Genomic DNA, 12,693 nt, shown 5'->3' on the forward strand with positions numbered 1-12,693 from the left:
GACAAAGTCTCACTATGTAGCCCTTGCTGGCCTGAACTCATTATAAAGAATAGGTTTGTTTCAGAGTTACAGAGATCTCTTGCCTTTTTCACCACCACCTCCACATTTACATGTTTGTTTAGAAACCATAGTTCCCAGTCTACCACTTCAGTAAAATGAAATTTGGTAGAATGGCTCTTCTACCTAAAAACAGTTAGAGAAAATGTATGGTCACTTTAAGTTATAGCCAATACATGACTAGAAATACAATGCTTTTAATTTATTTTTTAGCTTATTGTATTTCAAGCATATTTATTTGTATATTTATATTTGTGTGGAGGATAAGCCAGTGTGTGTATGCACATTCTCATGTGTTTGGGGTGTGCATGTACATTTATGCACATTCGTCTGGAAGCAGAATTTGACATCTGGTTCTTTCCTAATCACTCATCACCATCCATACTGATGCAACATCTATCACTTAAACCCAGCACTCCTGTTTTTGCTAGTACAAATATCAGGCTTGCTGCAAGGACTCTCTGTTTCCACCTCCAGTTTCTTATCAACAGATCATCACTCACAGCAGTAACTGTTTGGATACCGGGGGTCCAAACTCCAGTTCTTTTTCTTATACAGCAAACATTTTACTCACCAAGCCATCTTCCCAAAACAGTACATATATGCTTAATAATGATTTGCTTTTTCTATTCATCATCAACCTTATTTTAGTTCTTAAAACTCATTGGACATGGCATATATCCTTAAGAGTAGTTTGTTTTCCCACTGAGACTCCCTTGAAGAAAACTAAATTTTCATTTGCAAATGATTATTATCAATTGGAGATAGTTTCTGGCTTAGGGTTGGGGACATGTTTCACTTCTCATTTCAGTTCTAGGATCCCATCTGGTACAAACTCATACTGGACTGGTGCATGGTGCCTTAGTTTCCGTGAATTCATATGTGTTGGTACTTTTGCATTTTGAAGGCTTTATTAGCTTCCTCTTCCACAAGGTTCCCTAAGCTTGGAGAGCAGGGGTTTGATGGAGACATCATGAGTTCTCTAATTCTCTGCACATTGTCTCTGTAGGTCTCTGTAGTCTTTCTTGTCTGCTGCAGGAGAAAGCTTCTCTGACAAAAGCATTGATCTATGAATATAAGAGAATGTCATTAGAACTTATTTTATTGCTAGGTTCCTTTAATAGAAGAGTAGTATTGCTTTACCCCAGGGCCCTGGGCTATCTAGTCTGAGGTGCTTGGTCACCCAAGTACTGATGGGTATGGGTTCCATTTCATGGAATTGGCCTTAAGTCAAATTAGTTCTTGGTTGGTTACTCTAAGCTGTTTGTTACCACTGCCCTAGCATATCTCGCAAGCAGGATGCCATCGTAAATCAAAGAAGTTGTAACTGCTTTTGTATTTCTGTTTATCCTTTGCTATCATCCAGAGGACCTTCTGGTAACAGGAACATTATCCTGTAAGGGAGAAGCTTCTAGGTAAGCATCAGCTCAGCGTCTCCATGTTCAATGAAATGTGTAAGTATTGTTGTCAGTGATCGGGTCCTGCTGTCATTTTCACAAGAACATTTTTATAGATAGCAAAGTAGGAAAGGTGCTAGCTGATAAAAAAAGAAGAGGTCATCAGGAGTGGGAAGGGGATTAAGAGAGGGTATGAGCGCTGACTGTAATCACTGTGTATATATAAATGAAGTGGGAGAAATTTAATGAAATTAAAGAATTTTTAAATATGTCATAAATGTAGTTATGTGTGTTCATTTAAGATAGGGGCATAAAGGAAAATAAACAGCAAAGATAAAGACAAAGAATGGAGTCATTGACTATAAACCTAGAAATGCTAGAGGGCTCTAGCTTCAGAAGAAATGGAATGAATCCTGCACTGGATATTTAAGAACTAGATTTTATTGAAATCTTGACTGCAGTCCAATTAGAAAAATTTCAATCTTCTGGACACTAGAAATATGAGAAAAAATAATATGTTGCTTCACCTCACCATATTTGTGGCATTTTTGTATAAAAATAAACTAATAAAAGCTATGCTTTGATTTAGCAAACATTAACTTTTGAGTTAGATTCTGAAAGACAGTTAAAGCATTAGAATTCAAATCAATGCCATCCAACTCCTGGCAGCGTAGGGAAAATGTATAAATAGGACAATAAAGAATGTGGTTTAAAGTTTTTCAGAGAAATGGAATCAATACTTCTCTAGTTTCATTCGGCTGCTGTGATAAAACCCTGATCAAAAGCAATTGGGTATAAAGAGAAATACTTAGACTGCAGTTGGGAATTATGCTGATCTGGTAAGCGGTCACAGTTAGGCTTTCAAAGATCCATGACCTCACCATCTCTGGGTAGTTGACTAAGTTTCCAGTACCAGGGATGTTTTCCTTGTGGTTGAGTAGAAGTAGTCTGAGTGAGAGAACATTGGAGGGGTAGGAGAAAAGGGAAGGTGGTTATTATTTAATTATGTTTTAATTAAAAATAGGAAAAAAAAAACAACTTTGGGAGGAAAGGATAATTTGGCTTAAGCTTTTAGGTCACAATCCATGATTGAAAGAAATCAGTGTGGGACTCAAGGGAGGAGCTTAAAGCAGAAATAATGTAAGAATGCCACTTCCTGCTTGTTCTCTGGCTCACTCACTCAATAGAGATTAGCTACCGTTTTATGTAGAGCCAAGGGCTATCTTCCTGAAGCATGGTGCCTCTTGCTGTGTGCTTGTCCCCTCCTCAACTGATTAACAATCAACACAACCCTCACAGGCATGCCCGGAGACCAACCTGATCTAGGCAATTCCTCATTTGAAGCTTCACCTCTCAGATGACTTTTGGCTATGTCAAGTTGATAATTCAGGCTAATGAGAGCAAATACTATTCATTTGTTCAAACATAATATAAAATGTATAGTTAAGTTATAAGACATATTTTAGTTATAGGTGAGGACATTTTATTGAAAGTAATTGGTCTATGTAATTATGAAAAGAGGCAAGGCTAAACTCTCGAATCAGCCATTGTGAATAACAAGGAAGGAAGCTAGGTTGTGGGTTAAATCTAAAGCAGTGGTTCTCAGTCTATGGATTACAACTCCTGTCAAGTGACCCTTTCACAGGGATTGCTTAGACTATCAGAACACACAGATATATTTACCTTATGATTTGTAACAGTAGCAAAATTATAACTTTGAAGTAGCAGCAAAAATAATTTTATGGTTCTGGGTCACTACAACATGAGGAAGAATATTAAAGGATTACAGCATTAGGAAAGTTGAGAACCACTGACTATCTGCTACAGGATTCCCATCTGGTTGGAGAAGTCACTGTTTTGTTCATTTCATGCTGTTTGGATGTGATTTATTCTCATCATGCATGTCAATGTTCTTATCTCAAAGTCTGATACTTGGAGATAAATCTCATCGGCCTTACTAAAAACACACAAGAGTGTTTGATCAAATATCCAAAGGGCTGTAACCTAGCCAAGTTGACATAAAATAAATCATTAGTACATGTAATTATAAAACTCAGCTAATAACATTTCACCTTAAACTGTGGGAAACTTGGCACTTCACAGACGAAAATGTATTTTGCATATTTATTCATAGATTTTTTTACATTCCTTCTTAATAGAATGAATTGTGATATATTAGTCTTATAATTTCTTATAGAATTTCATCTGTCAATTTGAATTCAAATAGTTTAAAACCATCCAGATCAGAGAACTGAGCTTTAATTTGTCTGAACAGCTTATCATATAAGTGTTACCAACATATTCAAGTAAAATTTATGAAAGTTATTGTTACACATTAGCCAAATGCTAATAATGATCTCTTTAGTTCCAATAGTTTACCTTGAAAATAATTATCAATAACTGATATGTTAGAGTTAGAAAAGTTTTGGAAAATCTGTTGGGCAATTTTATGGAGTTGGTGCTAAAGGAACCAATAAAAAATAAGGTTAAGCCAGGCAGTGGTGGCATACGCCTTTAATCCCAGCACTGGAGAGGCAGAGGCAGGCGGATCTCTGTGAGTTTGAGGCCAGCCTAGTCTACAGAGTGAGATCCAGGACAGGAACCAAAACACACAGAGAAACCTAGTCTTAAAAACAAAAAACAAAAAACAAAAACAAAAACAAAAAAAAAAGGAGGGGGTTAAAAATGTGATGTAAGTGTAAGGTGCATTATAACAGAAAACTTCACTACTCAACATCACAAACATATACCAAGCATGAGAAAAGCTTCAACAACTGTCAAAGGAGGAAAGTAAGGGACTCCTCACAAAGGAATGCCATGTGCATCTTACAGATCACTATGGCTAGCATCTTATGTTTACTGCAGCGGAGGCACAGCACTTCAGCTGCCTTGGCAGTCCTCTTTTACTGCGATGCCTCATGCTCCTTAACGTGCAGCCTTGCAAAATACTTGTTCGTTTTGGAAGTATTGATTAAATGTTTTGAAATATGAGATTCCCACATAGCAAAATACTTTCTACTTCTCAGGAGTAGGAGAGATTAAAAGTGGGGCTTGCTGGAGAAGGGAAGTTGAAGAGGGAGAGAGAAATGTGATTTTGAGTTCCAAAGAGATTCTATGTATTTGCTAGAAAGAATCTCAGATGTCCAAACACCCATATGTGTGTTTATGTGTGTTACAATATGACAGTAAAAGGCACATAGGTTATATTCTACAAGAGATCAGGCCCTTGCTTCCAGTTGTCTTCATTGGGTAGAATAGTGCAGATAGCAATTCTGCTGGCATTGATGAATGGTAGGATGATTAAAACAATTCCACTGGAAAAACTCAGACATGCTTTCATGGCCAATGGTGTTTTGGGGTGTCTCAATTTTATAGACATGGTGGTTTTCCTGTCAGCCCCAAACAGCCTCAAGCATCTCCCAGGATAACCCATGCATGACTCAGGGTTCTACCAATGCTACCACGTTTCTAGCAAAACCATCTAATATGGTCCATAAATCCTTCTATAAATATCATTGTGAGGATAAAGTATTTCTTTAAGTCCATAGTCTCATATAAGTGAACATTCATTAATATTCAAGGATTTGGAGTTTATATTCCTCATGGAAGAAGAAATTCTTTCTTAGGGACATGCAAAGTTTAGGTAACCTAAACCTGATACCTGGCCCTTTCCTCAAAAACTGATGATTCAAAATACTTAGACTAGTATTTAGGAATCTAGTTGAAGCTATAGTTACAAAGAGAATGTGCAACCTGTACTATTTATAGTAATGAAACAAACTTATTTTGAAAATAAACTGTTTTATATAGCTAAAAATGTGCAGTACAACCTTGCTTGCTTCACTAATTCTCATGAAATATCTTGAGGCTCATTAGCATTGCCTTTACAAACCATCTGGTATTCGATAGAATTAGTTACATAAAGTACAAATAAGTAAGGCTAGGTCATTCTGACATGATGGGCTATTCTATTTTCATGTATTTGCACAAGCAAATATTCATGAAAAAGTCATCTTGATATCAAAGGGGAGAAAATTATTTGCTGACACAGCACAAAGGATTGATGAGCAGATTCCTTTGACAATGAAGATTCCTTGAAACTGTTCATCTTCCATGTTAGGATTTTCCTATAAACATGTGGCTCAGTAAAATTGCAAATGGTAGAAATAAAAAGGGAATAGGTTCTTCAGTATATATATATATATATATATATATATAATATATATATATATACTATCCATTCTCTTAATTTGCATATAAAATTAAACATTTTTTCTTTTCTATATTTTTTAATTGAAAATATATTTTTGCATCATTTTGTCTCATACAATACATGCTGATCACAGTTTCCCCTCCTTCTTCTCTTCCCATCTAATTCCCCAACTTCCCTTTCCCCCAGATCCACTCCCCCTTCATTTCCATTAAGAAAAGAACAGGCCTCCAATAGACAACAGCCAAACACAAGAAAACAAGATGATACAATAAGACAAGGCAAAAGCCCTCATATCGAAGGATGGACAAAGCAAACCAATGGGAGGAAAAGAGTTCCAAGAGAGTGCAAAAGAGTCAGAGATACAACTCTGCTCCACTGTTAGTAGTCACAGAAAGAACTTCAAGCTAATACCCAGAACATATATGCAGACTGTCAAGTGCAGGCCCTTGCAAGCCCTGAGCTTACTGCTTCAGTTTTTATGAGCCCATTTGAACCCTGCTTAGTTGATGCAGTTATGATGGGTCATGTTTTCCTGATATGCTTCATCTTCTTTGATATTTTCAGTATCTCCTTTCCTTCTTCCACAGAGTTCCCTGAGCTCAATGGGGAGGGATCTAATGAAGACCTCCAATTTAGACTCTCAGCATAACATCTGGCCATGGGTCTCTGCATGTACTCCCATTTGCTACCAGAAGAAGCCCCTCTGATTGTGAATAGACAAGGAATCAATCTATTGAGTATAATATAATATGGTTAGGATTCATTTCATTAGGATTTTTTGTTGTTGTTTTTGTTCTGTTTTTTTTTGTTTTGTTTTTCTGGTTGTGGTGTTTGTTTCTACTCTAGGAATCTGGGAAATCTGCTCTCCAGTTCCCGGCCATCTAGAGAGTACAGCACATGGGACTCAAGCTAAGCCAGACATTGGTTGGCCGCTCCAATAAATTCTGTGCCACCATTGCCCAAGCACATTTTGCAGGCCTGATATATTATAGGTTGAGGGTTTTGTGGCTATGTTAGTGTCCAGGTTTCTCTTTCAGTAGCCTTCAGAGAACCTTCCTGCACTAAACAGACAAGAATAGAGGGGTGAAGGCTCCATGTTGGAACCAGCTTGACCTCTCTACTTCAATGAGCTGTGTGGATGCTGTCCTAGGCAATGGGGTTCAGCTGTCAGTTTTCAGAGAGCAACTTTCTGTCCTAGTACCTGCCTGGGTTGTTTTGGGATCTCCACAGGACTCCCTTGGCCAATAGCTCAAGAGAATGTATGGCAGTCCAACCACTGAAGCTCTCCTTGGCTACAAAGATGAGCAGTTCAGACTGCATATCCTCTACCACGAGTAGTCTTCACTAGGGTGACCCTCATAGATTCCAGGAAGTTGCCATTGCACAAAGTTTCCACACTACTCCTAAACGCCCCCAAGTTCCCACTGTCTTTCCTCCTCCCTATCTCTTCCCCACCCCTCCTGCTCATGTTCCCACTACTGTTCACTCCACCTGAAAAATCTATTCTACTTGTCCTTCCCAGGAAGATCCATGCATCGCTCTTAGAGCCCTCCTCTTTATGTAAACTCTCTGGGTCTGTTGACTGTAGTTTGATTAACATGTATTTAACAGCTACTATCCACTTACTAGCAAATAAATTCCATATTTTTCTTTCTAGTTCTAGATGGCCTCATTCAGGATGATTATTTTTTCAGGTTCCATCCATCTGCCTACCAATTTCATGGTGTCTTATTTTTTAACAGCTGCGTAGTACTCCTTTGTGCATATGTACCATATTTTTTTAAATCCATTTTTGGTTGAGGGACATCTAGGTTGTTCACAGTTTCTGACTATTATGTATAAAGCCACAACAAATACAAATGACCAAGTGTCCTTCTGGTAGGATGGTGTGTCCTTTGGGTATATGCTTGAGACTGACATAGCTGTGCCTTGAGATACATTGATTTCTCATTTTCTGAGGAATTCCCATATTGATTTCCATAGTGGCTATAAAAATTTTCACTCCCATGAGCTATGGAAGAGTGTTTGCTTTGCTCCATATCATTGCCACCTTTATGTTTTCAAAAGATAAAACAATTCATTATGTGTTTTGTTTTTTTTTTTTTTTTTTTTTTTTTTTTTTTTTTTTTTTTTTTTTTTTTTTTTTTTGAGACAGAGCTTCTTTATGTAGCATTGGCTGTCCTGAAACTTGCTCTTTAGATCAGGCTGGCTTCAAACAAACAGAGATCTGCTTGTCCTTGCTTCTGAGTGCTGAGAATTAAAGGTGTGCACACCACTGCTCAGCAACAGTTTTAATATTTGTTAAAAAAATCAATATCTTACAAGAGAAATGAAAAAGCTACCATAACCATGTTACCATGGTCTCTATCTGATTCATTTTAATTTTGTTCATCATTCTTGAGGTTTCTGAAACATTTCTTTTATCAGAGAAGAATATGCTTTCTAACTTAAAAGAGGTACTAACTCTTGCAAAATAAAAAGGTTTGATAGTTTAATAACACAGTGTTTTCTACATTACACATATTTCCATGAGCTATTATGTGGAAATAATAGCATTGAAGAAACTAGTAGACAAAGAACTAGTCATTCTGTCTACCTTACTATAGAAATGTTAATCATAAATACTCAAAGTATTAATATAAAACACAAAGAACCACATCTCAACTCTACTGTAGGTAAATCCACACACACACACATCTCCCACAAAATTTCATGTTCCACTTCTGGGATGAGGAACCTGCACCACAACTATGTGTGAATCTATGTTCAATTTTTTTCGATGCTGTACATTTCAGTTTCCTGTTATCCAATAGACTGCTCTGGGCTCAGAATTCACAATGTGTCACCTCTGACAAACTTGCCCTCCATGAATGTTGTTTGTTAAAGGATCATGCATTCAGCTATTCTAGTAAAGGAAACTTTCCTTGATAATTATCCCCTAAGGCCATCTGAGTAGTTATATATGAAACTTGCTGACAGTTCTTGCCTTTCTAACAGCATTTGGGGGAGTTGACCAAATCATCCCACTTCTTTTAGTTATTCTGAGAGAAATTTATATATAATTTTTATAAATTTATAAATTTTAAGTTACATCTCCAATCTTGAAATGTGCTAATTTCTGTGTTTCTATTTTCCTTTCCTTAGACTCTGAAGAGTAGAAGCAGACTGGTTTAGAAGACCTATTCAACAGGTCACACAACTAAGGATTATGCAAACTTCAGTTGCTAGATATCTTCTTCCTCATTAAAAACTTGAAGACGGTGCAAATAACCACAAATCCATTGTGAATTTGACTCAGCAATATCCCTGCTACAATCTGACCTCAGAAAGTCATCACTGCGATAGGAGGGCTGTTTTAGTTTCTTGGGATGAGAATAAATAGTAACTGCAGAGGTTTTTTGAGATGCTAGTTCATTTCTCTTTAAACAGCATGTCTTAACCCTGTAAGATGGTTACAGAATCTTTTGGGAAATTAATAATCATATAAATAACATAATTTTGCCCCAGTATTTCTTTTTATCTTTAAAATGTTTTTAGGGATACTGGTTCTTTGAGAATTGAGAAGAAAGTTTCTGTTTTGCTTCTGTTAGTTTGATCATGCCCACTCTCTGTCCTGCACCTCTCCCCAGATCTGCTTGCTCTTCTCAATACAAGCAAGTTTCCATCCTGTTTCTTTGTTTTATTTTAACCAATCAAGACAAACGTGGGCTGCCAAAATATTCTTGGATGTGGAGTTTTCCTGGAAGTGGGCTTAGTTTACCAGGAGCCACCTGGAGAAAATTGTCTCTCCTTTCCCATCAACTAACCCTTGCCAGTAGCACCTTGACTGCGGTGAAATTTCATGCAATGGGCTCATCACTTTCCTGTGATAGGGTCTGTATTGGACTCACACAGGTCTTGTAAATGTTATCTCAATTGCTCTGATTTTATATATGCATCTACTTTGCCATCTAGAAGATACTGTTATCTTTTCTTCATGCACTGCTTCGGGATCTTAGATTCTTTCTCCCCATTCTCTGTTGTATACATGGTCCATTTAGGGATGAACATTCTGTAGTCCTTTATGCTCTTCCTTTGTAGGTCTGTGTTAATCACAATCTATTGCAAAAGCATGGCATTCAGATGAAAGATGAGACATGTCATAAAGTTGCCCTCGCTCAGAAAGCCCTTACTTGATCCAGTGAGTTCAAGTGTATTTCTTACATCCCGTTGAATCAGATTGAGGGTATCAGGTCTTTTCTGGAGGTCCTGGATCCATTCAGAGTTGACTTTTACACAGTGTGGAACATAAGCATCTAGTTTCATTTTTTCTACATATAGCTTCTAGTTTTACCATCAACATTTGTGATATCTTTTGTCTTTTCTCCAGTGTCTACTGGGGACTTCTTTGTCAAAAATCAGGTAGTTGTAGGAGGAAGATCCTTAGTTCTATTTCATTGGTCAATTGCATCCATAAAATGCATTAGTGATTTACTCTGAGTCACCAGTAATTCATTGCTGTTGCATTAAGAAAGGAAGTAAAAGCACTCCCCTTGGAGTCATTTAACCAAGAATGAGTCCAGATTTGAACTCTGATTCATGTCTCCTGTTTCCTTTCTTTCTGTTTTATGAGTCTGAATCTGTGCCTTCTTGGATACTGTCTTTTGAATTTGTCTCAGTGTCTACATCTGTTTCTGTGTGTCTGTCCTCTGTGAGACTGTGTCTGTGCCTAACAAAATATTTTGCTCTGTCTTTTATTGAACAGTATAGAAGTATCACATGGTAAAGGAATGAGATACTTTACAAAAGTCTTCAATAGGGTATTAAAAAGTATCACGTCACTGACTCCAATTGACTAATACAGTAAACAATATTATAAATATCAATAATTATCAACTGACGGCCAAATGCTGTTTTTAACATTTATGGTGGATATTCATTTTAGAAGATTACTTTCAAGGTCTGTACTTTCTGATTTCAGCCAAGGATGAACATCCATTGTTCTGGGTCAGAAGCATGGAAGTAAGTCTTTTACGATTACAGCTATGCTTTAGCTTAGGTTTGTAAAAGTTGATTACATGGGAAATGCAGGGCAAGTAAGATTGATTGTTGCATTGTTCTCTTAAAAGCAGGTTAAACAAACAGGCTGATTACACAATAGTCTTAATTCTTACCTGAACTTAAGTGTATCTATTAACTCTGTCTCTGAGGTCCAGCAAAAGTTCCTGTCTTTTAGAATATGACAGATTTTTTTTTATAATATTGTGTTGCTACAGTCAATTATTCCAATTTTATGACATTACCATAGCTCTGTAGTATAGCTTGAAATCCAGCATTGTTTTATATGGTTGAGGATAATTTTGACTATCCTGGGTCTTTTTATTTTCCATGTAGAAATTGAATTGTTATTTTTTAATTTCTGTAAAGAACTGTATTAGTATTTTTATGAGGATTACTTTTAATCTGTAGACTGTATTAGACAGAATGGCCATATTTATAATATAAAACCTACCTATCCATGAACATGTGAAGTCTTTTCATCTTCTGGCATGTTCTTCAGTATCTTCTTTCAGTGTCTTAAAGTTTTCATTGTACAAATCTTTTTCTTCCTTAGATTCATTCAAAGATATTTTTGACGCTATTGTAATTGGTACTGCTTCCTTGATAGATTTTTTTTTCAGTGTGAAATGGGGCAGAGATGTTGGGGTATGAATGAAGTGGCAAGTGGGAGTATTAGAGCTTTATTAGAGCTGATGGCTGATGTAAAGACCTCATGGGTAGATGGGATTAGCAGCAGAAGTTTGGCGTCCCTATCTGAGAAGGTATTTCTGGACAAGCAGGAAGGCACTCTTGTCTTTTGACTTTTCCTTTAGAGAAGTGGTTCTCAACCTTCTTAATGCTGAAAATTTTGAATACAGCTGCTCACATTGTGGTGACCTCTCAACCATAAAAATAATTTCATTGACATTTAATAACTATAATTTTGCTATTGTTATGAATCATAATGTAAATATTTTTGGAGATAGGGTCCCAAAGGGGTCACAATGAACAGGATGAGAACCACTGCTTTAGAAGATGTGGCTTCTTGTGTGAACACTAGACTTTGAGATTTTAAAGTGCTTCGTATTTAGAAAAGTGGCAGAAATCATTGTCATCCTAAATAATACGTTTGAATTCTGTAGGTCCTGAATTTCTAAGTTAATGTGTTTGTTGCTTCGGTGGGTCCTTCTGAGTTTGCTTCCCAGTCTCTGCCTGTGCTGTCGTCCCCTGTTTCAGTACAGGACTGGTATATTGTGTGCGACATTTCTGACATGTCAGTACTACCATTTGACCTCTGCTATTCCAGAATGATATTATTCTCTATTACATTGAACATTATTGTTTTTATCGGAGAGGGGTTCCATCATTCTAGGTGGGCTGTAAAGAACAGACACTAAAAGCTGCCTAAAAGTTTCAGTGACCTCCATATATGAAACTACCTTGACAAATTAAAGGATCTATCCACCCAAAATAGTTAAAGATGACAGAAGATGTTCAGGATTTTGTATAAGTAATTACATTTAACAAGTCTTTTACCATAATATAACAACATATTCTTTTTTTTAAAAAAAAAAAACCCTTTATTTTATTTTATTTTACAATACAATTCAGTTCTACATATCAGCCATGGATTCCCTTGTTCTCCCCCCTCCTGCCCCCTTCCCCTTCCCCACAGCCCACCCCCCATTCCCACCTCCTCCAGGGCAAAGCCTCCCCAGAGGATTGAGATCAACCTGGTAGACACATTCCAGGCAGGTCCAGGCCCCTCCTCCCAGGCTGAGCCAAGCGTCCCTGCATAAGCCCCAGGTTTCAAACAGCCAACTCATGCAATGAGCACAGGACCTGGTCCCACTGCCTGGATGCCTCCCAAGCAGATCAAGCCAATTGACTGTCTCACCCATTCAGAGGGCCTGATCCAGTTGGGGGCCCTCAGCCACTGGTTCATAGTTCATGTGTTTCCATTCGTTTGGCTATTTGTCCCTGTGCTTTATCCAACCTTGATCTCAA

The sequence above is a fragment of the Peromyscus leucopus genome, chromosome 15 (assembly GCF_004664715.2).
Source record: "Peromyscus leucopus breed LL Stock chromosome 15, UCI_PerLeu_2.1, whole genome shotgun sequence".
NCBI lineage: Eukaryota > Metazoa > Chordata > Mammalia > Rodentia > Cricetidae > Peromyscus > Peromyscus leucopus.